Source organism: Cyanistes caeruleus, chromosome 1 (assembly GCF_971803275.1).
Source record: "Cyanistes caeruleus chromosome 1, bCyaCae1.hap1.1, whole genome shotgun sequence".
In the NCBI taxonomy this organism is placed as follows: Eukaryota; Metazoa; Chordata; class Aves; order Passeriformes; family Paridae; genus Cyanistes; species Cyanistes caeruleus.
In genome coordinates, this window is record NC_141701.1 from 30,837,629 (window position 1) to 30,865,154 (window position 27,526).

General features: G+C 38.7%; 1 protein-coding gene and 1 long non-coding RNA gene across 4 annotated transcripts in view; one reads left to right on the top strand and one right to left on the bottom strand.

Annotated features, from left to right (window-relative positions):
* The window catches only part of ZFHX4 (zinc finger homeobox 4), a 150,238-nt gene extending 147,448 nt beyond the window's left edge, over positions 1 to 2,790 (bottom strand). Inside the window, exon 1 of one of the 2 annotated variants that reach the window (XM_086884280.1) lies at positions 2,181 to 2,790. The gene's annotated coding sequence lies outside the window, so the exon portion shown is untranslated. The remainder of the gene's footprint in view (positions 1 to 2,180) is intronic. The other variant, XM_086884294.1, reaches the window with a different exon arrangement.
* Positions 209 to 27,526, top strand: LOC111924629 (uncharacterized). 2 transcript variants are annotated; one of them, XR_015285505.1, is made up of 4 exons: positions 209 to 358; positions 13,551 to 13,612; positions 26,364 to 26,409; positions 26,494 to 27,526. It is a non-coding gene; the product is annotated as an uncharacterized LOC111924629 (long non-coding RNA). The 2 variants fall into 2 exon arrangements; XR_002861753.2 differs by lacking the exon at positions 26,494 to 27,526 and having other exon boundaries at positions 271 to 358; positions 26,364 to 26,452.

Genomic DNA, 27,526 nt, shown 5'->3' on the forward strand with positions numbered 1-27,526 from the left:
TGTCAGAAAACGGGATGGTCAGACTTCCTGAGTGAACCTGCCTGTGTCTGGCTTAATGTAAATCTCCACCATCTTCAGCCTGGCAAGTTGTCTTTTGGTTGGGCTCTTTTTTTTTTTTTTTTTTTTTTTTTTTTTTTTTTTTTTTTGGTGGGGAGGGGGGTGTTATGTTTGCGATCTCTGCCTTGGTACCTAAGGAGGAAGAGGAGGAGGAGGAGGGTGTGTTACTGAATGGTGGCTAAAGCCTCCTCGGGACGGCGCTGAGGTGAAACAGGCTGAACCCGACTGATGTGGCTCCTCTCTCGGTTGGACCCAGTGCCCTAAGCAGCCGATGAGAGACCCCCGGCCGCCCGGCTCGCAGGTAACAAAAGAAATACCAACCCGTGTGTTTTCTGCTGCCGCTGCTGGGGAGGCTGTGGGGGTGCGGGGGGGAAGAAGATGCAGCAGGGGAGGAGTGGAGGGGAACCGCCGTAAGTTGGCATCGGATGGGGGGGAAAGTTTATTAGCGATTTTGTAGGAAATTTCATGTCAGGAAAGACGGGGAAGCAGGGACGCGTCTGCCATTAGCCGCCGTGATGGGAAGGGATGCACTTGATTCTGGCACGAGCAGTTAGAGCAGGAACCAACTGCGGCTCGCTGTTTATGAGCTTATTTTTTCCTTCTTCCTTTTTTTTTTCTTTTTTTTTTTTTTTTTTTTTTTTTTTTTTGTCTACTGGCTGTCTTTTTTTTAATACACCTTAGCCCTCGGTTCAAAACAAAAAAAATGAGCGCCTGTCCCGCAAAACAACCACCACTCCCTTTGAAAAAAATCTCAGAAAGGCTTCGCTGAAAGCAGTCCCCCGACCCTGCCCACGAGAGCCTTTCCTACGGAGCGGCTCGGCTCGGCTCGGCTGGGCTCGGCTGGGCTCGGCTCGGCTCGGCTCGGCTGGGCTCGGCACGGCGGGGATGCCGCGGGCTCCGCCGCCGCCCGGCCGGCAGCCGCCCGCAGGCAGCGGCACCGAGCATCCCCGCATCCCCGCCAGCGGGGCCGCTCCGAGCCGAGCCGAGCCCGGCCAAGCCCAGCCCAGCCCAGCCGAGCCCAGCCGAGCCCAGCCGAGCCGGGCCGGGCCGGGCCGGGCCGCCTCCCCGCGCCGCGCGGCGAAACTGCCAGAGACGCAGAGCGCGCTCCTAACGGGCTCCTCTTCCTCCTGCGGCCGGAGCCGGCAGCCAGCAGCGATCCCCCTGCGCACACACACACACACACACACACGCCCGCACGGCCACCCTGCCTCTGCTCCTCAGAAACCTACCTGCAAAAGAAAAGGGGGGGAGAAGGAGGGGGGGAGAGGGGAAAAAGCACCCCACAACCTTCTCCTGTACACGCGCACGCAGTCAGGGTCCCCATTGCCCTGCTGGCATCCCCCCCCTCGCCCGAAAGCGAAAGTTTGAGAGGCCGAGGGGGGTGGAGATGAGGAGGAGAGGCAAGAAGGGTGGGAGAGCAGAATGTGCCTTCAAAAGGCACCTCAAAGTTTTGGGGGGACCGAGCTGAGAAAGAAGAGTGCGAGCTCTACAGGGGCTGGCAAGGGATGACTTCTGACAGCGGTGAAGTCTTTCTTAATCTGACAGTGCTCCCCACCTCCCCGAGCTCCCCAGAAAAAAACAGCGAAATAAAAAGTGGGGGGCATCCCCCGAACCTCTTCTGCAAAGCGAGCAGGGTCCTCCACTTAATCTGAAAGTTACAGCCCGAAAGAGGAAAAAGAGAAAAAAAAAAAAAAAGAAAAAAAAAAAGAAAAGAAAAAAGAAAAGAAACCCACAACCCCAAACCAAAACAAAACAAAACAAAAAAAAAATACACAAACAAAACGTAACCCCCGGAATAAAAGAGAAAGGCAGTGAGAGAAAGAAAGAAGGGACAGAGAAAAAGCATCCCCTCCTTCCGAAACGAGAGCAAATACTGTACCTAAAAGTGGGGAAACAGTCAGAAAAAGGGGGGAGAGAGAGAGGGGAGAGGTACATGGGATCTGGGGATGTGAGTGTGTGTGTGTGTATGTGAGAGAGAGAGAAAGAGGCACAGAGAGAGGGGGAGAGAGAGAGAGAGCGAGAGCGAAATATCAAAGATTGTGCAAGATCAGCCTGGAAAGATAATCGATACTCGACCTAAATTTAACACAAACTACTCAATAAAAGTTAAAGAAAAAACTTACTTTCCATTTCCCCTCGCAGTTCCTACTGGATCTTCGCCTCTCTTTTTTGTTTTGCTTTATTTACTTAACAGCTGATCACATCCAAGTAAACGAGAGAAGGTTCATTAAAAAAATAATAAAAAAAAATAATCCTCCAACTTTATTGGGTGAAAATAAAAATGATTGAGCAAGAAGTGGGGGGCATGGAGCGGTCCTTTGGGGTCCGGGAGTTGTTAAAGCATGTGCCGACCGCGGTCTCGCTGTTTGGTTGTGAAGGGGTTGGGAAAAGGAGGAAAGGAAATGAAAATCCGATATGTCTTTATTCTGCTAATTATTATCGTTTTAGCCCTGTTTAAAAAAATGGCTGATTAAGTTGAGTGCGCATGTCTTTGTGTGTCTATTCCCGATATGCACTCTGGGAATGAGAGAGAGAGAGAGAGAGAGAGGGAGAGAGGGGAGAGAGAGAGAGAGAGAGAGAGAGAGGAGAGAGAGTGAAGAGAGCGAGGGAGAGGGAGAGCGAGGGAGAGGGAGAGGAGAGGGAAGAGGAGAGGGAGAGGTGTAATTAGTGAGGTGATCAACATTCTCCGGGCTGCAAATGACGCGCAGCCCCGGAGCCGGAGAAGCCGGAGCTGCCGCGGCTGCCGGGGGCTCGCCGGGGCTGCGGGAGCCACAGAGCCAGCCCAGAGAAGAAGGGGCAGCAGAAGGGAGCTCATGGATACAAACACAAGTCTGCAAACTTCATTAGTAACACAGACACACACGCACAGGCACACAAAGTAGATGGCCAGGGAAAATTAAAAAAAAAAAAAAAAAAAAAAAAAAAAAGAAAGAAGAAGAAGAAAAAAAAAAAAAAAGGGTGGCAGACTTGTTTTTTTAACTGTTCGGAAACTTAAAAAGAGACGGGTCCAAATTAATTATTCAATTATTGCATCAGGGAGATATTTCTTTCTGTCTGTCTGTCTGTCTGTTCATCTTTTACATTTTCTCTCTTTTAATGGGGATTTAATGAAAAAAAAAATGCATCCCATCCATTTTTTGAATGGTCTAATGAATGTATGACACATCTGCAAAAGGAAAGGTAATATATCTAAGACAGAGAGCAACTACCCGTACGGAGATAAAGACAGATTTATTTACACATACACACACAAGTATACACATGTGCACATTCACATCCTACATCGTTTTTACACAAATGCACATACACCCAGCACACACACAGTCACACAACACATAGCACACTTTTATTTGTTGACCACCATGTAATTGCTTGGAGACACCAGCAAAGTAAAAAGCAAAGCCTTACAAAATATACAATATCAACTGTAAACAGTCTTGTCAAAATGAAGTAAATATCAGCCCAGGGAAAGGGTCCCTTTGCATACAATACAGGTTTTGTGCATATACATGCATCATCTTCCAGTTTCCCTGCAAGTATTGATATTTTATTAATATTTTATCTGCTATATTTTACCAGACATATTTCATTCTTGGGGGGAGGGGGGCACACTATTATGATGAAAAGTAGGGTAAAATGTACAGATGTCATTATAAATCGGAATCTTCTACAAATATTTTCCTGTGTGGGATTTAAGAAGATTGCTTCTCATTTGAAAATCTAATTATCTTAACCTAATACTGCAGATGTGAATATGACTGACACTTTCATTAAAAGATAATTAACTAAAACTAGGAATAGACATACTTTAAAATACCCCCTACTGAAGATAAAAACATGACTATTCAAAGAGCATCCGAATACACCGCAGGAACACGTGCAGATTTTTGATAATGCTATTCTAGAAATGGGTATACCAGGAATGGTCACTAAGTCACAGTTACATGCAGGAGATATTTACAGTACCAAGGACCCCGCGCAGGTGAACCGTAACCTTAGAGTTGACATGCCTTTGAAGTTCGTGATTCCTGCGATACACATCAAAACCTTGTCTTAGGCCTTAAACACTAAAAACCAGCAGGAAGGTTTTATCACAACCTTCCATTAAAAGCACACATGCACAATAACAACAACAAACCAGCAAAAACCAGGATGGCAGAAACATACACCTCTCTGGGCCCTAAACCTTCTGCTCCAGGAGAACATTTTGCAAGTACTGGAACTAACGCTAATAGGAAAATCCCCACCTGATGATGAATTAAGGCTGCCCTTAAGGAAGCACAGGCCAGTGTCAGGGAACCGAGTGTCTAAAAGCAGATGTTTAAGGTCAGAGTGAAGGTCCTGATAGTTTTGAAGGAAGGGGGGGAAAAAAAAAATAAAAAAAATAAAAAATAAGGAAAGTCTTTGGAAAGGGTTAGAAAAAAATACAAAAACAAAAACCCCACAAAACAAAACAAACCCAAAACAAACCACCAGCCTGAAAGTACAGCTATTCAAAAAATCAGAATCTGTAAATAAAGCAGGGGATGGACCCCTACCCCAATCCAGAGAAACCTTAAACTTCAGCAAAATCTTCCAAGATTCGAACTTAAAGGAAAAGTCAGGGGCATTGGAGGGTTAGTGAGAACAACTTTGTTGCTTTTCCAAGCCTCACCTATGCATTGCACCAGCTCATCAATGAAAAAAGGTGTGAGCATATGTATGCAGATTTCCACAGGCACTGCGCCTTGTCAATGAAGGTAATAAGGAAAGTAGCTATATTCTGCATTGTTGTTTACACGGTGGGAAAAAAAATGCAAACAAAGACTGAAAATGAAATCTCTGAAACCTGTTTACAGTTATCAGATTGAGGGAGTATGATGGAAAGAGGGCTTTTAGGTTTAAATGGTAGACGAAACGGGATTCTGAGATAGAAGGATGCATTGTCCATTCAAGTGCATGCCTGAAGGATGGCAACACATTTCCTAAGACTGAAGACAATTAAATACAATGTGATGAAGAAACACCTGAGAACAATACATCTATTTCAAATTCAAGTGAAGAAACACGTATACTTAATGTCACGGAAGAATAAGGAAACGAAGATAATTTAGTTTTAAAGTCGTCGCCCCCCCGCACTTCCCCCCACCTCTTTTATTCCTAGTGCTTTTTTCCTGGTGAAACATCAATATCATTAATGTCATTAATGTCAAAACACCAAACGTCAGAACAGTCAAGTCATTCTTTTTTGGCTGTAGATTTTTTCCCCCCTTTCTCTCGTCTTGGAGGGGGATATAGGTTTATGGTGTTCTTGAGTTACAGCTAAGGAACAAAGGAGGGGGGAATAAGGCAGGAATTGCGATAGGAGAGTCCACATTTTTCAGGGTTTCTTCTGCCACTGTTTACTGTCCATCCTAACATTTTAAACCTCTCTATTTCTCTGTCTCTCCCGCTTTCTTTCTCCCTAAAAATAGTACCTATCGGGGGGGGGCGGGGGGGGGGGGGGGGAGGTGCAGGGAAAAAAAGGCACTATGGGATGTCAACAGTTTAGAAGGAACCCGGGGATCGCCACGTAGATAGGAAAAATCGAAGGAGGTTAATTCCGGGAGGCAGCAGCAGCAGCAGCAGGTTTGTGGGATGTGATAAGAGCGGAGCGCAGCGCGGGCTGGGGGCGGCGGGCGAGGGGCGCCCGGCGCGGCCGCGGAGCGGAGCGGGGCTCCCGGCGGCGCGGCCCGGCCCGCATCCCGCTCCCACTCCCCTCTCTCCTCCCTCTCTCGCTCAGCTGATCGCCCCCGAAGAGTCTCGCCTAACCTCTCTGCTCCTCTCCTCTGGTCTCCATGGACCCCCCGCCCACCTCCTCCGAACTTCTCCTACAGGCACCGTTACATATTTTGGGATTTTTTTCGAGCCTCCTGTTGAAACCACAAAAAGCTCTTGATAGTGACGTTACATTTCAAAGAAAGGGAAGGGGAAAAAAAAACAAAACCTCAAAAAAACCTCAGCCTTTTCTGTCCTTTACCATCTCCAGCCTTAGCCCCAAGGAAAACTTATTGGCCTGAGCGAGACGGAGCTGGTGGGGGCCAGAGCCCGACACTGACCATTCTTTAATAGACAAAGAAATCGTAGCCCAAACCGGGCTCTGTTACACCACGTCTCCCCGTCAAGCGCATTTCACTCCCTAAATCTGCGCTGCGGACACACAGGGGCACAAGGATCTGCATAATTACAGACATAGCCGCTCCCCTCTTTAATAAACCGACATAATTCCCTAATAAGCGTTCCCTTCCCCCACTTTCTCCTCTCCCCAGACCCCAACCCAAGGGAAAGGGGATCCATGTCTTTTTACTGCGTTCCCTAAGTCTATAGATGAGCTCAGTTTGAAACGAGGTATTACAAGATTTCAGTGTTACAGACCCTTTATCTGAGCTACAGACACTTTCAGATCCCCAGCCCCCACCTCCTCTCCTTTTTGTTGTCTCTTCTCCTCCCGGGGGCTATTTGACAAAGGCAGTGTGTTAACTAACATTTTTGTTTAACTCAGCAACTTCTTTTCAAAACATACTTAAACCTGATAGCAATCTCTTGTACTTTTTTCTTTCTTTTTTTTCCTTTTTTTTTTTTTTTTTTTTTTTTCCCCAAGATGAAATTGACTCTGAACCCAAAGCGCTTGGCTATTATTAATAATTTCTTTCTTTACAGGTATCGTGTTAAATCTTTTGTTAATTTACAGCGCTTTTCGCCGCCACTCCCCCCCCCACCCCCAGCAAAACATTCCACTACACACTTAAAAAAAGGGGGGGGGGAGGTGGATGAGGCGGGGGGGGCGAGGAGAAGGGGAGGAGGGAAAGAAAACAAAAATTCCCGCTCTGATTCCTGGAAAGTTTTGTTCGAAAAAGAAATAAAACAACAATAACATACTGCATTTAAATTCTGCCTTCACTGCCCCAGATTTGGCATTCACCTACTGAAAGTGCGTCTAACGAGCAGTGACCTTAGAGAAAAAATCACAGCCGAATAGTATAGACATCTCGCTGAGATTTTGAGCTAAATAGTGCCGATCCCGATTGGCTTTTTCTTCTTGTTGTTATTTTGGCTGGAGCCGTACGAAAACGCGCACCCGGACATTACTATAAATAAAAGCCTTCCAGGTCTAAGTCTGCTGCCGGCGTTTCCTCCGGAGCCTTAACAGCCCTTTTTCAGCTCCTTTCTTGGGCAGATCGCGGGGATTAAATGCCCTGAACCTGAGCTCCTGGCCTTGGATGGGAAGGGAAAGAAAAAGGGAGAGGGAGAGAGAGAAAGGAGAGGGTGAAGGAGCCAGGCGCCCTCTGGGCTTTCAGAGGTCAGCGCTTTGACAGTGCTCTGACCTCCCTCCCCTCCCGGCAACCACCCCAGTGTTTATAAACAAAAACAGTCAGGACTAGCCCCAAACAATAGCAATTCACCAACTTCACAGGCACTTCACCAGCTCTTATGCAAATAAAGGAAAACGACCGCTTACCACCGCTCCCCCCCATCCCCTCCAGAAAGCCCAAGAGCATATTTCCAGCAGTGATATATCCAAGGGAAAAATTTTACATTCTATCCTGGAAAAGGACAAAAAGGGACTTCAGAAATAAAACGGTTCTGGTAGAAAGACAGACAAAAAGGAGAAAAAGCCAATAAAACTACCGATCTTACTGCAGAAAGAGGAAAGTTATGAAATATTTATACCTAAATCCAGCAATCCACACTGCCAATAAAACAGGAATCTTTGTTGTGTAGACAATATGCTAAACTACCTCAGCGACAAACAGCGATTATAAAGCAACCAGAAAAAGTTATTTTCGCCCAAGGAGCCAAGTTTTCAAAGAAAACGTGTGGATTTTACAGCTAAATAAAAGCCACCACCTCTGTGTTATCCGTAAAAACTACACATAAATTAAAAGCACCGTTAAAAGAAAAAAAAAAACAACAACCTTGTGCAAGCAAGCAGCACATCTGATCTGACTTACAAAAAAAAAGAGTATAATTAAAACCACCTTTAATTACAAAAAGCAGCAAGCGAAAACTAAATAAATCAATGATTTCTCCCCAAAATCTTGTCCGCCAAGGTATAGAAATGACAGTTCTATAGTCCTGCATTAAAGCATAACTGAAACCCCCCAATTCAGGAATTGATTATGCGATAAAGAAAAAAAAAGGAAAAGGGAAAAAAAAAAAAAGAGGTCCTAATGATTTTCAAACTTTTGTTTAAAAAATGATGAAGATCAGAAAAGGTTGGAGGAAAAGTTAAAGGAAATATACCTCAAGAGAAAAAAGACCATCTCCTTTTCTTCTTTGTCTATCAGTCTCCAGTTAAAGCATATGGAAAATGTTTTCAAAATGCCTAGATTTGGCACATTGTCATTGCAAAGAGAGGAGCGCAGTGATGCTGTTATAGAAAATGGGAAATAAATTCAGGATTGGGTGCTGCCTCCTTCAATGCGGATTTATCTAAGTTTAATTTAATATTCCGCAATCACTGTATGATCACATATAATTCACCAAGATTTTTAAGGGCTTTGCCTAAATATGTTGACCACAGGCACAAAGTAATTTCATCAGATTATTTCCTTCTTTTATTTGTGTTTATTTTTCTCATTAGAAACACTTTAAATTGTAATTGTAAATAGTAGAAATGATAGAATATTAGGTTTGGGGTGAACAAACGCTCAGAGAAAGCATTAGCTTTATTAAAATCATTCAGAACGTAAAATCAAAAAGCACAAAATGGTTGTTTGTAAAACACTAAACCTTTAATCGATTTATTGGCATTCCAATCGATTAGATAAACGGAAATCTATAGTAAACATAAAAGCATTTAAAATATTTTTCTCTCATTTATAAACAAAACTTTTCTTTTCAGTAGAAAAAAAAAATATTATCAAACGACTAACAGGAAATTCTTCAGATATCAAATTACGATAATAAAATTATTTCCACATGGAAAGGGATAATGACAATGATGATAGTAATTATAATAATGAATAATTCAACAGCCCTTTGACATATATGGAAGAGCCTAGTTCAAAAACAGCTTTTGAAGGGGGCTACTTTTAGGGGATTTTTTAAATAAAATTGAAATTTGAGGCTGAAATGCTTAGATTAAGTGACAGTTTAGGTGCATATGGTAAAATTGCGTTAATTTTTTTCCTGCAGTTTTTAAGGCAGAACTGTTCGCTTCCACATCACCCCTTAAATTAAGTTACCTCTTAATAGCAGTAAATAAGTATGTAAATATATAAGCTACCCCTGAATTTAGGGGGGGAAAAATTTTGTCTCCACACCAGGGCAATGGGAATGGGGACCTTTTACCTTATAATTTAAACAATTTGCCTAGCTGGCAGTGTACCTTCCAGATTACAGAAAAATTGTGCAAGCAATAATGTATTTGACCACTTAAGTGAAAGAACACAATTTATTTAGGGATGGAGGGTGGGGAACTGCAAGCCGGAGAAATGCAGCAATCAGCTTGTGGCATTCTGGCTGCGCGAAGAGGAAGTGTTGCTGTAACGGGTATTATGTTTATTTGATAAAGAAAATCAATGAAAGTGGCTGTAAAGTAGTTAGTGAGGCGTGTGTTTGGGACTCGGGTTGAATAGTGACTCCAGCGGTCTGGTCGATGAGCTCTAAGAGCTCTGGAAATCTAACCTAACCCTCCGAGCGAGCTCTCTCTCACTCTGCTGCACCTTCCCCAGGCTGGGAGACTTCAGCCCTTGTCTCCTCCCTCCGTCTCCTTCCCTCTCTCCCCACATCCCTCCCTCTGTCCCTCCTTCCCTCTCTCCTAGTTTTCCGCTCCTACTTTCCTTCTTCCCATCCGCTCCAACTGTTGTTCCCTCTCCCAGGTATATTTGCTCCCCTCAATCTCTCCCATTCTCTTTCTCTCTCATCCTCTCGCCCCATCTCTGCCGTAGCTGTTTCCTCCCGGTCCAGCTGCTTCTCTAAGTTTCCCTGTACTTTTGAGTCCTTTCTCCTTCTTTAATTCTCTTCCTCTCCCCTCGGGTATCAGTATTCCTAAATTTTCTTCCAGACTTTTTCCTATCTGTCTTCACCAGCCAAATTTATCTCTTATTTTGGATTGGTTCCTCCGGACATGTGCTATATTAGTAATTATCCCTACTCATTTCCCTTTCACACACCCATGTTGAAGGGATGAGCATACCACGCTCTTTCCACAGTTGAAATATTTTAGACATTGGCTAATCTTCAGTGGTGCTTTACTTCAGGCTTTCTGCAGCTATTTCCCCCCTTTCTCCCGCTATTCTTTATTCCCTCTAATTTACAACAGAAATGTTTCTCCTCCTCCTTTTCATTTCCTACTTTACAATTTCCTTTGGGGTTTCTAAATAGTAGTATGTCCTTTGCATTTCCCTACCCCCATCTCCTTCACTCTTTCACTTCAGCTATTTTGTTTACCCGGTTGCTTAGAGGAATATTTCTTTCCTTAACAAGTTTATCTCCCTGTCTTTCAGTCCCAGCCTATTAAAAAAAAAAAAAATAAAAAAATAGAAAGAGAGACAGAGAGAGGGAAAAAAAAAAAAAAAAAAAGTTGAACTGTTTTCAGCGAACTAACTTGGTTTCAAACTTCTGGTTTGGATTATGTGTCATTATCTATTTTCCCTTATCGCATCCCCCGTTGCCCTCCCCACCCCTCCGTCGCTAATAACATCTTTAGTGCGGTCAATGTTAAATATGGCAGATCTCTGAAAAATGCCTCCTCTCGAGCTCTCTGCTGGAATTCATTACCCGCCCCACTCTTCCCACCGCGCCGTGTCTGCGGGGCCCGGCGCGGCGGGTGCGCGGAGCCCCGCGGAGGCTGCGGAGCGGCCGCGTCCCGCCGCCGCCGGGCAGCGCCCCCGAGCCGCGCTGGCTGCGGCAGCGCCGGCGGCCCGCGGGGACCGGCCCCGGGCTCTGCGCTCCGCCGGGGCCCCGCGCCCGCCGCGGGAGCAGCGACGCCTCCGGCGGGGGCGGCCCGGGCAGGCGGCCCGGCGGGGCGGGGGCGGGGGCGCGGCCCCTCGGCCGGGCCGGCAGGTGCGAGCGCCCCGCTCCGCGCCCCGCGCCCCGCGCCCCGCTGGCGGCGGCAGCATCCCCTCCGCGGGAGGTGCCCGGCTTTCCCAGCCGGTCTACCTGCCCTTGTTTGTCTGGGGCAGGAGGTGGAGTTTGGAGTCTGGCTCTTCTTGTTATTTTCTTTCTTTCCTCCTTTTTCTTCCCCCCTTTCTTTTTTTTTTTTTTTTTTTCTTTTTTTTTTCTTTTTTTTTCTTTTTTTCTTTTTTTTTTTAATCTTTTTCTTTTTCCCTTGCTGTGTCTTGATTGTCTGGAGTGGGATCTAGATGAGGGATCCCCCCTGGCGAAGTCACTCATGTGCTGCTGGCTGTGACACATGCTACGTGTGTCGCCTTTGTATGGTCCTGGTTGGGCCACATGCACTTAGCCTGCAGTTTAAGGATTTGCTTTCGTGTGTGTAGTGAGTGCTGGAATAAAACAGGATTTCAAAGGGTACCACTAGAGTTGACATTTGAGGCCTGCTCTGGGTTTTATGTAAACCTTAACCAGAGGAAACGATTGTTCCAGGTTAAATGGCCCTAAACTTTCCTTTGTTTCATTAATTGGGATCTTCTGTTTAGTTCTTGTGACAATTCTTTTAAAGAAGCCGGAGGAATAAATCTAATTCATTAATTTCTTCCATACTGACTGAAGCGTTTTCACTGTTTTACACATGGCTGGAGTTATGCTTAGACTTACTTCTTGTCTTTAGGTTACACACATGAAGGGAAGAGAGGGGGCTTGATCCTGCCAGTCCCTTCTCCAGTGAGGAAACATAGGTCTGTCCCACTGTTAGAAACTCTCGCTACCATCAGGGCCTCTGTTTGGTGTGATGTCTGATAAAATGGTTTTACCTTCTCCAGGCCCCCATAAGGCTGCCCAAAACAAATGTTGCCATATAATTCTGATTTTCTAAAAGCATGCTATATGGTTTTTTAGCTAAGCCACTAGTAACTGTAACTTTCTTCCTTGCTTAAATGTGCTTGAGGGAGGAATGATACCTTCTACGTTAAATGTTTCATAGTACTGACAGAGGCACAAATGGAAATTAATATTTTTTATAGTTTCAGAGAAAATACAATGCACAAACAAGGCAAACAATATAATCCACAAGTCTTATTAATTAAAACCCAATGTAGAAGTGTACATTTTACAAATATTTACCTGGGAACTTGGACTCTTAAATTCTGTCAATATCTCCATCACCTCTGAAATTATTTCTCACCTATATCCACAGTGACCCCAAATTGTCAGAGAGGAAGCCTGCCAGTTGTAAATCCACACGGGGCTACAACAGGATTGCAATTTATTATAAAGCAGAAATGTTACTGAAGGCAAAATTGGTGCCTATTCCCAAGTCCACACCTGAAAGAAACACACTTTCCAGAAATAAAGACGTTACAGAGGATATTTTAATATTTTTTTTTTAATGAAATATCATCATATTAGGTAGATTATATTTTTTTCTGAATTCTTTTTTACCAACTGTGAATGTTTTTTAAAAAATTGTTTAAAAATAACAGGGACAACTTAAATTCAACACCACCTAGAAAAGATTAAAATATTTACTTTGGCTGCAGAATTTTTGCATGACAGTGCATTATAGAACAGTCAAGATAGAGAGAGATACTTTTTCCTTTTTTCCTCAAAAGGATCTAGCTTGGTATAATATTCTTGCTTCCTTTTGAAATGATGTAAATGAGTGCAAAAAATATTCTTGATATAATGTAAAAGAGGAAATGAAGGACTTTTATAAAACTAAATTTAAAAGTATGGTTTTATACTCTGGAAAACAAATACAGAATAGATGTATTTTGCAGGGAGATCTCAAATATGTGGAAAGAGCTTATTTTAAACAAGTGTGTCTGTACATTCCTTCAGATAAAAGTGTGCCCACTGTAGTTGTAGTCATAGAGTCATAGGATTTTTGATCTATTTGTCTACTTATTTTTATGAGAAAATGTTTGTAATGTAAGATATCCATAAACTAATTCAAAGAGCACCTGAAATTTATTCATAAAGATAAAGTAAATTAAAAAATTTAAAATGCTACTGATTATGAAGAAGTGTTTGTAAAACACATAATTCCTACAAGAAACCTGTGAATCAAAAAAGATGCTAACCTGCATACAAAATGTGAGCAACTTTCCCCTTTCAATTCATTTCTAGAGGAATAAAACTGAACACAAGGAAAGTATTTCACTCCTTTTCTCCTTAAGCTTCTTCAAAATTATCTATTCACAGAGACATCCTTAGAAATTAGGAGTACCCTAGGAATCAGAATTTCTACCAAATTTTTGAAAATGAATATATGTGCCATTTTCCTTTGTTTTTCAGCAGATAGTTGTGAGTATTGTCATCAGTAAAAAGGAAATAAAAACTAAAACATGTAGTAAGGCAACAAATAGATACTTATATATTTACACTAAAATATTTGTATTTTCTTTTAATAGGAAGCCTTCATAAATTATTAAATACACTTGATCGAGTTAACAATGGACTTAACTACAAGCAGGTAAAATGCTGTTTTCTGTGTAAGATTCATACTTGAACATGTCAGACACTTCATAGCTCTCTCTTCTGTGTATTTTTTCATTAACATAACATTATTAAAACTTTTATTTTGAGACTATTATAGTAAGAAAAACATATTTGTCTGTGTCTTTGTATTCACTAACACACAGGATCAACTCATCTGTCCCTGTTTCATACAAAAATACTTGTCTATAGTTAGAAATAAGAAGCATACAAAGGTCTGCTCAGTGTTTGGTTTTGGCACAGTAATTAAGGTGTCAGAATTCAGATATGCTTTAATGCTGAACATTCAAAATTTAGCATTAGAGCTCCTGGTTCATCTACAACAGGATGGATACTGTGTTTATAGAGTTCATTTTTGACCTTACCTGAGTAAGTACTTTAAGTTAAAGTATGAGATGCACCTAGAGGGGTAATACATTGAGTTTAATAGGAAGACAGTTAATAACCTTTTTTCATCCTCATGCACTATCAATCATGGCTGTCACCAGTCTGCTGAATCAAAGCAAAAGTGTTCTTCACAGATGACTGATTAGAAACGCAAAATCACAAGATCCATCTTCATGGTCACTTTTATTATAGTCATTTTTAAACTGACAGCAACCTGCTCAGTTTCAGCAGACTGGGCATCACAAATAGTGTCACTCAGTGCAGCTAAGCATGAGAAGATGTTGGCTGGATTATACTTAAAAATAATTAGGCCCAAAGCCTTTTGTGGAAGCAAGAAAAAGGATTTTTTGTGGTTCTAGCCCCATCTTTTCAACACCAGCAGTAGCCTACACTTTTATAATGGGTTACTATTGGAAAATATTTTTATCCTTCCACTTCAAGTGAATAAATCAGTTTTGGTGGCGCTTGGATACTTTTTTGGAAACAACACTTTTGTTGGTAATGTGGCCAGTGAGTTTTGATAGAAACCCCCATAAGCAGAGGCTTAACATTGCATGCTGCTATTTGTACAGTGCTGTGATGAACTGTTGGTTTCCAGCCTTCTGAGGAATATTGCAAAAGCTAATTACCTTGTTAACTAGATTTGTTTCAATAACACTGTCTCCAGTTCAAATAAACTAGTGAACTGTTCAAAGGTTTAAGGTTATTTATAAATTGAATGGGCTCCAGCAAATTTAAAATCAAAATGGTGTAGGTGAAAGGGAGAGGAAGGGAGAGAAGGAACACTGATGCTTCAATTTGTGCTCTGTTCTTGTGTGTTTCTGGAATGCTTGTGAAATATAATGTAAGTAGAGGTTTTAAATAATGCTGAAACATGAAAGCTGGTTTGTTTGGAGTTTTTTCTGTTTGATTAGTTTTGTTTTGTTTTTTTTTTTAGAAATATAAATTGCTATTGCCTCTAAAGGATGCTTTTCCTGTGTGAAAACTGTAAGATTGGTTCCATAATGTAAATAAAATCCTTTCCATCTACTTAATGCTGCTTAACATGAGTACGAAAATAATAGATTCTGATTTGGAATTTTGATTCAAGGACTGAAGGAGTGAGAAGACAGCCAAGACTAATTTTTAAATTAGGTGGAAGCTAAATAGGCCTCCCTCAAAACTCTTCAAAATCTTTACCGGTTTTTAAAATTTAAATTCCACTTCATCTTGTGAACACAAAATAATATATTGCACCAGCTGAGCATCATTTTAGAATTATGTTTAGAATTGCAGTGAAATGGTGCATCTGGTTTGCCACTTAACTTTAACCCCCAAAAGGTAGTCTTAAGAGTAAGCCAGATTTGTGTAGCTGTGATTCCTTTAATACAGCTCACAGGAGACTAAGTTCTGTATATCTAAAACTTTCCTTTAAAACATGTTTGGTAACTACAAGTGACTTCAGTGGGCTGCAGTGTCAGACTTTTCTTCAGTGCCCCTTCCCATCCTTCTCTCTCAAACTGGAGGGCAGGACTTTGGTCAAGCAGGGCTGTTCCAAAAGGAAATGCTCTTCATTTCCACCCTCAGACCCCAGTCTATCTTTTAGCACTAGGCTATGAACACACACACCCACAGAGTCACACATTCAGTGGTGATGAAATGTTTGCCTGCACAAGCATGCAAACACACACAAAGAACATGCTACATATGTGTTTTTAACCCTGGCACGCAATCACTGCTGCCTGGATATTTGTGCTGAAACAGGAATACCAAGCTAATCATGTCAGGAGAATATCTTTAAATAAAGCATCTTTAATAGTTTTAGTAATACTTGTAATAGCAATATTAATAATACTATTACAATATTATATTACTACTATAAGTAATAGTAATATTTCCATGTACTAAATAAGCAACTGTGAGACTGAAGAAGGAAAGCAGGAAGCAAAGCAGGCAGCTTTATGTCCAGTTGAGATTCACATGCTCTGTAAACAGTTTGATTCCCCTTTTTTCCCCAGTTAATACTTATCTTAAGGATATAATTAGCATTGATAAAATGGTGCCATGTAGAAACTCCATGTTTTTTGAAGTGGTTTTAACATGCATCTCTATTTTCTGATGAAAAATTGATACACTAATGCTGACTGACATCTGTCTAAAAATCAGAGGCTAAGTATGCCTGAATTTAAATTTCTGAGCATAAATCAAAACCTAATCAAGCAAAGAAACTAGCAGTGTCTACTGATAAATAGTATAATCATATTTTAATAATTATGCTTTTGGGGGGAAGACAATATTTTTTCCCCATTAGATATTTTAAATAGTATATTCTAGACATAAATGGCTAAACAAAGTTGGCTGTAAATTATTCCTGTGCACTTTTCTGTGTAGTAAGAACATATTTTAAAGAAATTCTGAGATTTGCAAGTATAACTTTGTGCATTAAAAAGAAAATTATGGGCTATAAATGCTTTCTAGTTTCATGTGTAAAAGTTGCTCTTTCTCCTAAATATTAAATAATACTAGTCTACTTCCTGGTTTGTTTTTTACCCAGTTAATATTTTAAGAGAGTATGGAAAAGGTGATCACTATAGTTTAACCTAAGCACATAGTAAATCCATGCATCTCAAAAAAATGAGCATAAACGATGAGGAATGGCAAGAAATTTTTTTGGTTTTCTTTTCTGTCACGACAAAAGGAGACGCAGGTAATAATTATTAAAATATTTTTATTACCTTAAGAAAAGAGCTACATCAAACTGATTTTGTAAACTTTTGGAATGCATGTGTTGTTTTGCTCTATATGCTGCATCTTCCTCAGAATGTATTGTTCATTGTATGCTTATTTCCTGTCAGTACACTTGCTTATCCAGAATATTTATTATGTATTAGGATATAGCACAGAGTTAACTTTAAAAGGGTAAGATTTTAGAAATGAACTTTGAATTAACTATATTTTGAACTACAATTCTATTTATCAATCCTTATAAGGCATGACTAAAATAAGTACTGACACAGTATTGAGGAAATGTTGCATTAGAACAATTTTAGCATGTTTAAGTACTGAAAGCATGTAAATATTTTGTAAAATTCACCAAGATGAAATTTATATAGTAAATAGGTAAAGGAATTTGCATCTACTTTAGTGATTACTAATGTAATTGGTGGGAAAAAATACTTAATGTGTAGGCACATGCATGGAAAAGAGAAGCTGAAATACAGCATAACTTTTATCTTAAAAAAGCAGATCTACCCAAGTAAATAGGCCAAACAGTACCTGGAAGGTTTCTCTTTCCAAGTACACTTATCATAAGCATATATATACCCATGAAAGTGCCCATCAAATCCTCCAGCAGCAAGGCAGCAACAGTACTGCAGACAAGAACACTAGGAATTCTCATACCACACCTGCCTTTTTGCTGCTTGAATATGCAGCTATTTCTCTCCTCACTGCTTTTTAATTTTTTTCTCCCTTTGGTTTCTGAAATGCTCCTTATAGAAACTTAGAAGGGGGAAGAAGCTTTTCTATGAGCATCAGGTTGCAATAAATGTGTGTATGTGAGAGAGAGTATGTGTGCATACAAAGATGTATCATGGTCATCTTTCAGCATCTGTCTCCTACCTGGGACTCAGAACCTCAGCTTTCAAGGGAAAAGAGCAGGGAGCAAGGTCATGCAAAACATTTCTGTTTATATATTCAAATTACTGGTATTTAGAATAAAGACATTGTCTGATATCAATATTACCAGTTGCTCACTAGGCAGATATTTTTTAACCTTCTCTCAAAAGGTATCGGTATCAGTACCTCTGCATATCAGTAAGTCCAGATGATTGCTCATCAGGACTTAAAAAGGATTCTGCATTTTTTTCTCAGTGTTTTCTAAAATATTTACCACATATTATGAGGTGGGGATTTCTATTTTGTTGTCTTTTTATTGATTTTTTTTTTTTTAAACTTTGTACTCCCAGACCTCTTTTTATTTTCTGCCTTCTGAAAAATATAATAGCCACAAATCCTTGCAGATTGTCTTTGAATTTATGCTTTATAAGAGCAATGCTTTATAGGAAAGATGTAAATATTTCTTTGCCAAATATGCCAAAACCAAGTATTTTTCTTCCAATAATTAGAAACAATACCTATTTATTTTCTACGGCTGAAGGATACACATAGAAACTTTAACATAAAAAAATCATGGATATGATGAATACAGTAAAGCAAGTGTGCCTAATAGAGATTGAAAACAAGAGGAGAGCTGTCTTATTTCTCAGGTAACAGATTTAGGGATAAGCACATATATTTTATTTTTCATCTATCTTTTATCTGCAGTCTAAATCATAGTTTTGATCATTAGGCTAAAAGGAAAAGATTATTTTTGCATAAATGTCCAACTAGGATATTGAAACCCTGCTGTGGAATGCAAAAGAGGTAAAAAAATGCCCCAAATTTCTTTGAATAGTTTAGGTGCTACAGTAGCAATTTTTTTTTCTTTTAATATTTGATCTTTCTTTGTAGCTGTATATAGGCCCTGTTTTCATTTTTGTAAAGCACAGGTTTTCCTTTTTTGTAAGCTGTTCTCCCATAGTGCATCTTAGTTTAATTCATTCTGAGCAAAAGAAACACCCAGGTTCAATCTGGAGACCTCCTTCCAACATAATTTAGCTAGACCTTTTCTTAGTAAAGGTTTTCTGGTTTTCATTTTCACTTCATATTCTCAAATAAAAGATCCTTTGTTGTCTACCATTTGATTGGACTTAATGAAAAACACTCCATTTTAACTTAACAGTATTTCCCTTTGAATTTATTATATTTAAGAACACTGTCAAAAATCAAGCATTTAATCTCAGGTTTTTATACTTAAAATTATATTGCTATCATATGGTTCAATGAGGTGATGTAGAAAATATATTGAATAGATTTCAAAAAGAAAAGTGAAAAACTAGCCTCATTTTAATATGAAACTAAATACTATGCCTAATGTGCAGATTGGGTATGGTAGTTGACTTTAAAGACTAACATGTGACAGGGTGCCAACAGCTGAATTGTGCAGTATTGACTAAATGAGGTTCACTGATTTGTATTGAGGCTAATATCTTCTTTAAACAATTCCGTGTAAATTGTGCGTATAAAGTCATTGGAAGCTATTTCTCAGGACAGCCTCGCTGGCTAGCTACCTGCTGGAGTGAGGAAGATAATCAATAGAAAGAAATAGAGCTGAGCATGAGACTAGGAAGCTTCAGAGCAGTTAGTGCTGATAAAAGTAGATGATGTCAATATTTGGGAATAACACAACTCTAGGATAACAGACAAAAGAGAAGTGCATATGTTGTAGAGTGTTCAAACAGGGGCAGAATTAATGCATAAGTGGCAGATGTTGCCCCAGGCTGCAAAAAAGACATTATTTATTCCAGGTATTGTTAAATTCCTAGTGATACACTGCTGCTCAATATAGTATATTAAAATTATATCTAGCAATGAGAGAACTGGAATACTTTTTACATGAGTCAAAATTCTAAGATATAAAGAAGCTGATGTACTCTGTTGACACAGAGAATTTTCCACACGACTCCTTGACCTCATAAGGACGATCCTCTGTCAGAACAGAATCCTGCAAAAACAGTGCTCAGTGGTATCTAATTAAATGAATACTTAGAACTCGTATTTAAAAGAGTAACAAAACCAAAATGCAATAGCACATTTTACCAGAAAACAATCCTTTGCCTGTAAAGATGTTGACATCCTTGAGTCCACCCTTTTCCCCCTCCCTTTTTTTTGTGTTTAAGGATTATTGAAACAAAAAATTCCCAATGCTCATTCAAATTTATAATATGGTGAATGTTTCTAGCCATGGTGTCTTTATTGGTAGTGAAATATTGGTATATTTTTGCTAATTTAATAGTAGAAATCAGTTTTCCTCTTGCTGTCAGGCGATGAATTTTTGTTCTTCTATGCTGATCTCTCTGTTGATGTATTATGACATAGTCTGTCAACATGAACAGATACGTGAAAAGGAGATTGGGTGACTGAGACGTGCAACCTGAATATGGCTCCTCTTCAATTTTTAGTGTATCATCATGTTTGGATGCAGTCAGTAGAAACGTATGATTTTTTCAAAAGAAGGCTATTATTTTGATGTAATTTAAGAAAAACCAAAACAGGTGGACTGTGACAAGGTCCTAAAAGAAGAATGAATGAGGTAACTCCAAAACATAGGCATGCAAACTTAAAATACTTTCACGTCTGAGTTATAGCCTTTTAAAACTAGCATTTGCAAAGCACAAAAGTTTTTGTGTAAGACGAACCAATCCAGGCTTATCTGATTATTAAATATTGCTATCTTTTCTTAAAAAAAAAAATTAAATAATTCCAAAAGCTTTACATGGTTTGTTGTCACAGATGTTTTTATTGTTTGGTGTTAGATATCTGGATTACATCAAGTAGGTGATTACTATGTCAGATAAAAAGGTCAAGTTCCATACTTTTTATTTCAAACCATCATAAAGAAACCTCTCTATAATGACACACTTGTCTATACTGTAGATCTACCTGTACTCATATTTAAAAAAAGGCTTCTATCTGATACATTGTTTAACATGAGAGAATTTCATATTTTGATAGTTAACAATTGTCAATATTCATGCTTAAGAGAAATACCTGTGTTCTGAAATAATTCATTTTTCAAAGCAAACTTCTTATTAAAAGATCAGATTTTACCATTAAAACTATACAATTTATTGCAATAAAAGTTGTTATTTTTAGAGTGATATGCCATAAAAACCTTCTTAAGACATTTTTTTTCAGGTTTCCCTTCTTTAGTTGTCAGACATGGTATCATTCCATCCCAAAATAACAAGAATTCATAAGGTTGCTGTCTAAGACTTAACTCTAAGAAAATCTTCATTTCAAATAAGCATGCATTTTGATTTGGGACATAGTCAAAAATCTTTAAAGATATATACATCAACTAATTTGTTAATCTTGTGCCACTTTTAGCATTTGTCACACATATAGACCAGGAAATTGGCTCCATCTCATTCTAGCTCTGTGTTGAATTAAAAACCTCTACTGCAAAGAAGAGCATGATGTGGGGAAAGAATAAATTTAGTTCTTTCCTTAGTAATGCACATATATTTCCATACATTTCACATCCTAAGGGAGCCTGTGAACGCATTCAATAAATACAAAACTGTAATTCCAGGAAAAAAGAATTTTTATATTATAAATTTCACATAGTACTTTGTTCTTAAAAGATCTGAAATTACAAATGTCTTTATGTTTTTATTCTCGAATAAAACGCAGGATACAGAAAAAAAAAGAAAAAAAGGAGAAGGCATTGAATTTTAGGTTCATCAGTATTTTTGAGGATATTAGGTGACTTAGAACAAAATAATATCTATTCTACAATGGAGCTTGTAAATTAAGAAAACTGTGTCCAGCCCAACTAGTTCTTCCTTACATATACTGAAATCAAAATCATATATGTAAGCATTTATATCAAACGATTGCCTATCTTCACCTTATATATTAAGGTCAGTGAAAAGAGCAGTTTATGGATAAAGGGCAATAATAAAGAGGTAGCCTTTAAACATGATTAGTTGGTGTCTATTAAAGATGTGTTAAGATGAAATATATACTGCAGGTGAAGGAAATTACTAACTCCTTCTAGGATGAGGGACTTGCTGTATGTGTATTTCACTATACCTTTCAAATATTTGTGAATTTGACTGCATTCTGAGGAGACAGAGCAATGTGGTAGATTTATGAGGGTCTGACGGAAACAGGGCTAGGAAAGATTATGGCATACTTGTTTAGAAAAACTGAGAACTGAAGGTTCCTGATTTACACTGACATATATCTAGATGAAACTATAGTTTGCAAATTGCCTAGAGGAGTTATCTTTTATTAAGTGTTTGATGGGTATAGAAATGAACATATCTATTCTATAACAGTCTAGGAATGCCAAGGCAATATTTGCAAATACTGTTTTCATGTTCTTAGATTTTCTTAAATATTTTCATTTTTATGGTCATCTCACCCAACCCTGTGCTGAGCTCCTGTGCCTACCTTACAAGCCACATGGTTAGAGTATTGTTGCATTATTTTGAATTCTTGAGATAGCATTGTGCTGAAATGTTCCCTGCATTGCAGGACTAGGAGAGATCAAACCACAGCTTAGGCACTTTTTACCTTTTTCAACAGCTTACCAACATATTTGACACTTTCTGCATCCTAACAGTTAGAAAAAGGTGTTAAAATCCCCAACATTCACAGTTAAGGCATTTCCAAAGGCTTTCAAGTTTGCCACTAGATTGTGATTACACATGTTTAGTTTGAAATTAGGCAAGGAGTTACAGACAAAGCATGCAGTTTTACCAAGCACTGTGAGATTTCTTGCAAAGAAAGCCTGAAAGACTGGTAAGTTTTCTAATCAGATAATTTTTCCTTGTTTTATTCTGACTGATACAAGATAGATGACTTGTCTAGGAGGAGGTGAGGGGCAGGTGGGATTTTCACTGTAATTTTTGGTACATTAACTTCCTCTTTCTTGAGGATATGCTACTTTTTAATTTTATTTTAAATCATTATTATCATAGGGAAAATCTATTAGTCACTACAATCCTACTTTCATAATTCATTTTATTAATGCAATTAAAATTGGTGTTTACTGATGCTTTAGCAGCAAAATTATGAATTTAATATCAATTTAACAATGGATGATGCTATGCATTCTAGTTCTGTCAGCATTTTTTCAAGCCTGGTGAATGCATTATACAAACATTAGGCAACATTTTACATAACAATCTACCTATTAAATGGGAAGTTTTGTCAGACTTGTATGTGCAGTTGGTCACCAATTATGTATATAAATTTTTTTCCACAAAGGTGTGGAAACAGGATTAAAATGTTTTAAAGATTTAAAGGCTTCTAATAATGACATAGCAAGCACTCTCTGTTAGTGTAAGCTTTTGATCAGCAACAGCAAAAATAAAGTTTATGACCAGACAATTATTTGTACTTTCATTACAAATATATGTTCAGTGCATTGATAGCATTAACAATTTTTTTCTGTCATAGCATTAGAAGAAGAGCTGTACATTTGTGATAAACAACATGCACTGACCCATTTTCATCCGTAACTTGCATGGTTTTCTTAAATCATTAACTTATCAGATCTGAGCAGGGATGTCTGGATCTTTCTGGATGGTCCCTAGTATAATATAATGTGTACTGGAATATAAGGAAATAATTGGCACTTGTTACTTATAAGCAGCACTTGTTAGCATAGGCTTTCTAGCCTGCCAACAAGCAATTAACCTCAGCATCAGTCAATCACCTTTTCCTAGTTAACTCACATTACACTTTGAGGACAGCTGCCATCTTCTTGTGGAAAAATACATGTAACTCTGCCCCTGACTGTCATGTGAGTTTTAGACCAGTGTAACTTTATTCTATCCAAAAGACTTAGAGCTTTCTAAATAGTAGGGTAATCAAGAAAATTATTTTTCTTCCATGACTGTAAATTAGGAGTAAGTGTACCTAATTCATTGGTGCTGCATCTGTTTAAAACTGTGGCACCAAAATTGGAATCAATCTTTTCTTTCTGTACCTAAGAGGTGAAAGTGTAGTACTGTACAGAAGTCAATCAATGCAATGATGTTGCTTAGCAATGTAAATGCAAAAGAGTAGATTGCTGATGCCAAGAAATTTGCACCCACATATTGCACCTGTCAGTAAATGGGAGTTTGCATTGCAACTGCACTGCAGTGTGGAATTAATGCCCTAATTAGAGACTTTTTCATCTCTATTAGGAATGCCTGACAAGACAATATGGTGAGGTTTTTTATCAGCTCATCATTGCTATGGGTGGCAGAAGTAACTGGTTTTGTTCTTTTTAGCTCTTTTTGTTAGGTTGGTTGTTTTTTTTAAGACATAGCAAACACTTTAAATCAATTTTTGATAGGAATAGATGACCAGAAGAGAATTTCTGTGTGTTATTTGTGTAGAAGAGAGAGGTTGACGGTGGGTTAATAAAACTGTTTTTTCCCATTTCCCTACATGTAAGCATGATTTTCTTGGAAGAAAGGTATGGAAGAACTGAACTGTGATTTAAAGCACATCATTTTATTTCAATAGCAGGAAGCAACTTCCATAAATGACAACTTTTTTTCTTTTGATAACTCCAGTAAAATACAGAGATGACACCTGTATGAAGCATTATTTTTAGAAAGAGGGACTGGGACACTTCTTCTCCCTTGACTATCAAAATGACATATAAATATCATTTCTTTTACTTTTTCTGTGAGTTTTGTGACTTGTGCCTTGGTGTGTGACTGCGATGTGCTTTTTTTGTTGACAGATGTGAATAAGGTATAGAGAGCACTAAATAAAAGCATGCCTGGTCCAAATAGGCAGCAATATGCAGCAGAACTTAAGGGAAAAAAAAAATTCAAACCAAACCAAAAACCCCAACCAAACACAAAAGCTTCTGGAAAAAAAAAACAAACCCAAAAAAACCCCCAAACCCACCCAACCAACAAACTAAAAAAAAAAAAAGAAACAAACCGAAAAAAAGATTTACTGTAGACTTACTTCTTCCTGGTCAGTATGTTAGGGAATAAACTGAAAAATATGGAGTATTTTTCCAGTGACTGATGAGAACAAAAAGGAGCGAGATGAGGCCTGTAAGGTATTTTAACAGTTCTTAAGAGTTTTACATATTCAATTCAGAATAAATCTTCAATTATGAATGGCTGTCTATCCAGCTCAGGTAAGATAACCATAGGAGTTTCTTTTTAGTTTTACAGAAGTTTTGTTATTATTGCTTAACATTTTCCATGTTTTGCTGACAGGAATTCTTTGGGGAATGTTTAAAGAGTGGACTTTTTAGTGGATTTCTTTGGGGTATTCTTTTCAAATAGTCACTGTTGAAATCATCCTGAGGCATACTTGGATCTTAAGTCACTTTACACTGTATTAAGTCACCCTGTAAAGTTCCTACCAGTAGCTGGGAATTACCTTAGTGATATTAATCCCTTTTCAAATATAAAACCATCTATTGGTGAAACAGTCTTATGATAATAAAATATAACTTGGTTTAACTTGGTTCTTGATATTATATTTTCTTCTAACTATATCTTTGGTATATATAACTACGATCTTCATCTTGCCCTAAGCTTCTGATCACTTTTCTCAGGACCAGAATTTACATTCCCAGAGCAATCCCTACCCTCTTTTACCAGTTCCCTATTTAAATTAGTTAAAATTTTAATTAAAATTAGATTAAACACCCTGGCTGAGTTGAGTAAGGAGGTGGCCCCACAAGCAGCTTCACTGTCAGCTCTGAAGGAGCAGTAACCTCCATCTGGGCTGTGACATTAAGCTAGAATAGACTGGCACTGCTTCCTTTAGTAGCTGGCACTCTTATGGTTAGAAAGCACAGTCAGGCTACACTTACACAAAGTATAAACTCATGCCAATGTGGGAACACAAGATATTGCAGAACCATAAAACAATTTTTTTTCTTTTTTAAATGTTAAGTAAACCTCATGGTGCAACTGGTAGAATAGGAAACTATGGGAAGTTTTTTTACATGTAACTAATATATGCCTCAAGAGAGCAAAATGTTTTTGTCTGTGTTTCTGCTTAAACTATTAAGCACACAACTGGAAAAGTTCTTAAAAGGAAACTGGATTATTTGGATTAAAATATTTTTTAGTAGTCTGATAATTATGTAAGAACATGAAGAAATGTGAGGGGAAATAGAACCATGTGAAGCAGAAGGAAGTGCACTCACTGGTAAAAATGAGGTGAGAAAATGTTGTGTTTTGGTATAAAACATGTTTTCTGGTAGTACTTTTGCTGAAATCAGCATTATGAAGTAGACCTATGATGATCATTAGTTACGTAAACTCATAATGCAAACTTGTAGTGTGTTGCAAGCCTGGTAAATTTAACTTTGGTTTTTTAGACTGACTGGTGATTTTACTCATATTTAACATGATAGATGACAGGGAGAGTAGGACAATTCTTTCTTTGTTTTGCCTCAATAACTGTTCTACTGCCTTTTTTGACTATTGGTTTAGAGAATCGTTTTGGCCATTTAATTTGTATCTTCAGTATGTTCATGCTTTGCCTCTTGTTGCTTTCAAGTTTTGCCTCTTGGTTATTAAGACCAGCCATAAAAATCCATTTTAAATGGTGACTTAAGAAATGTATCCTTGTCAATAAATGTGAATTTGTAGCCATAGTCATCTTTGATGATTAAAATATATGGTTGCAAAACATAAAATGGTATTAATTATTCAGTCTAAGTACTCTATTCTGATACCTTTTTTTGTACTTACAAAACCATTTTCTTTTTCTAGGTATCTTTTTAGTGCTGAAATGGACACACTAATTGTGAACCATGTGGTAAGGAGCTCCTTCTGAAATGTGCAGTGGCATATTTACGGGGATGTAGCAGGTTACTTTAAAGCTTCTTTTGCCTGTAACCAGGTGAACAAACCTTGCAAGCCACAATGCCAGCTCGAGATCCAGCCCAGCACGTAACAGCAGCACTGAAACAGCCCCCACCACTAGGCAAGGGACAGAAAGGAGATGGTGACCTGCAACGGGATGAGAGACCTCGCTTACCAGCATTTGCTCACAGTTTTGCTTCTGGCAACTAACATTTCCATTTTTCTCAAAGCTTCTACATCTGTGTCATCAGACAAAGCCCCATGAGTGGTGGCAGTGCAAACTGTAGCCTTCATGTTCAAGTTTGAAGAGAAAAAGTTATTTACATGTCTAAGTCCCAGAACCAGCTGCTCAGAGGTCACTCTTTGTTGCCCACTGCTATGAACCATTAAGGCTTCCGAAAGCTCTGAAAGGAACGGGACATATTATGGGGCAGAAAAGTCTTACTGTTTTAAATTTGTTTAAATTCTATTTCATTGTATTATATGATTTTTGTCCTACCAGAAGAACATGGAAGATGGGATGTTTCTGTCATTATTTGCATGAATGACTATTTAAATTGACTGTCAGACCTTGCAGGACAAATCTTTGGCCCTTCTTAAGATTGTTTTAAACTGAAGGAGGTTATCTTTTAATTGATTAGGACTTTCGACTATTTTTAAAGGAAAATTATTGATTGATGCAATGACTTTTACTGTTTTATCACCCTTCTGCCTCAGTATTTATGTATGTTTTTCGTTACAAATTTAGGTAAATGTTTAACTATGTGTTTTAATGTTTTCCTGGTTTTTTTTTTCCTTTCCTATTCTAGAAATGTTTTCCAGAATCAAACCCTTGAATTTAGTGACAATTAGTACAATTTCCAGACATATCAGTAAGAGTTTCTGTACTAAGTGTGGGAATGTAGATGTTAAGAGGAAGCACAAATAATGACTTTCTTTTTCCATTCACAGAGGAAGCACTAAGACATCAAGCTTATTCAACAGAAATGAATAAATGCAGCCTGGAAAGTTATTATTTTTCCAAACTGTGAGAATATCTCTGAAATAATAAAGATAACATAAAACAAAAA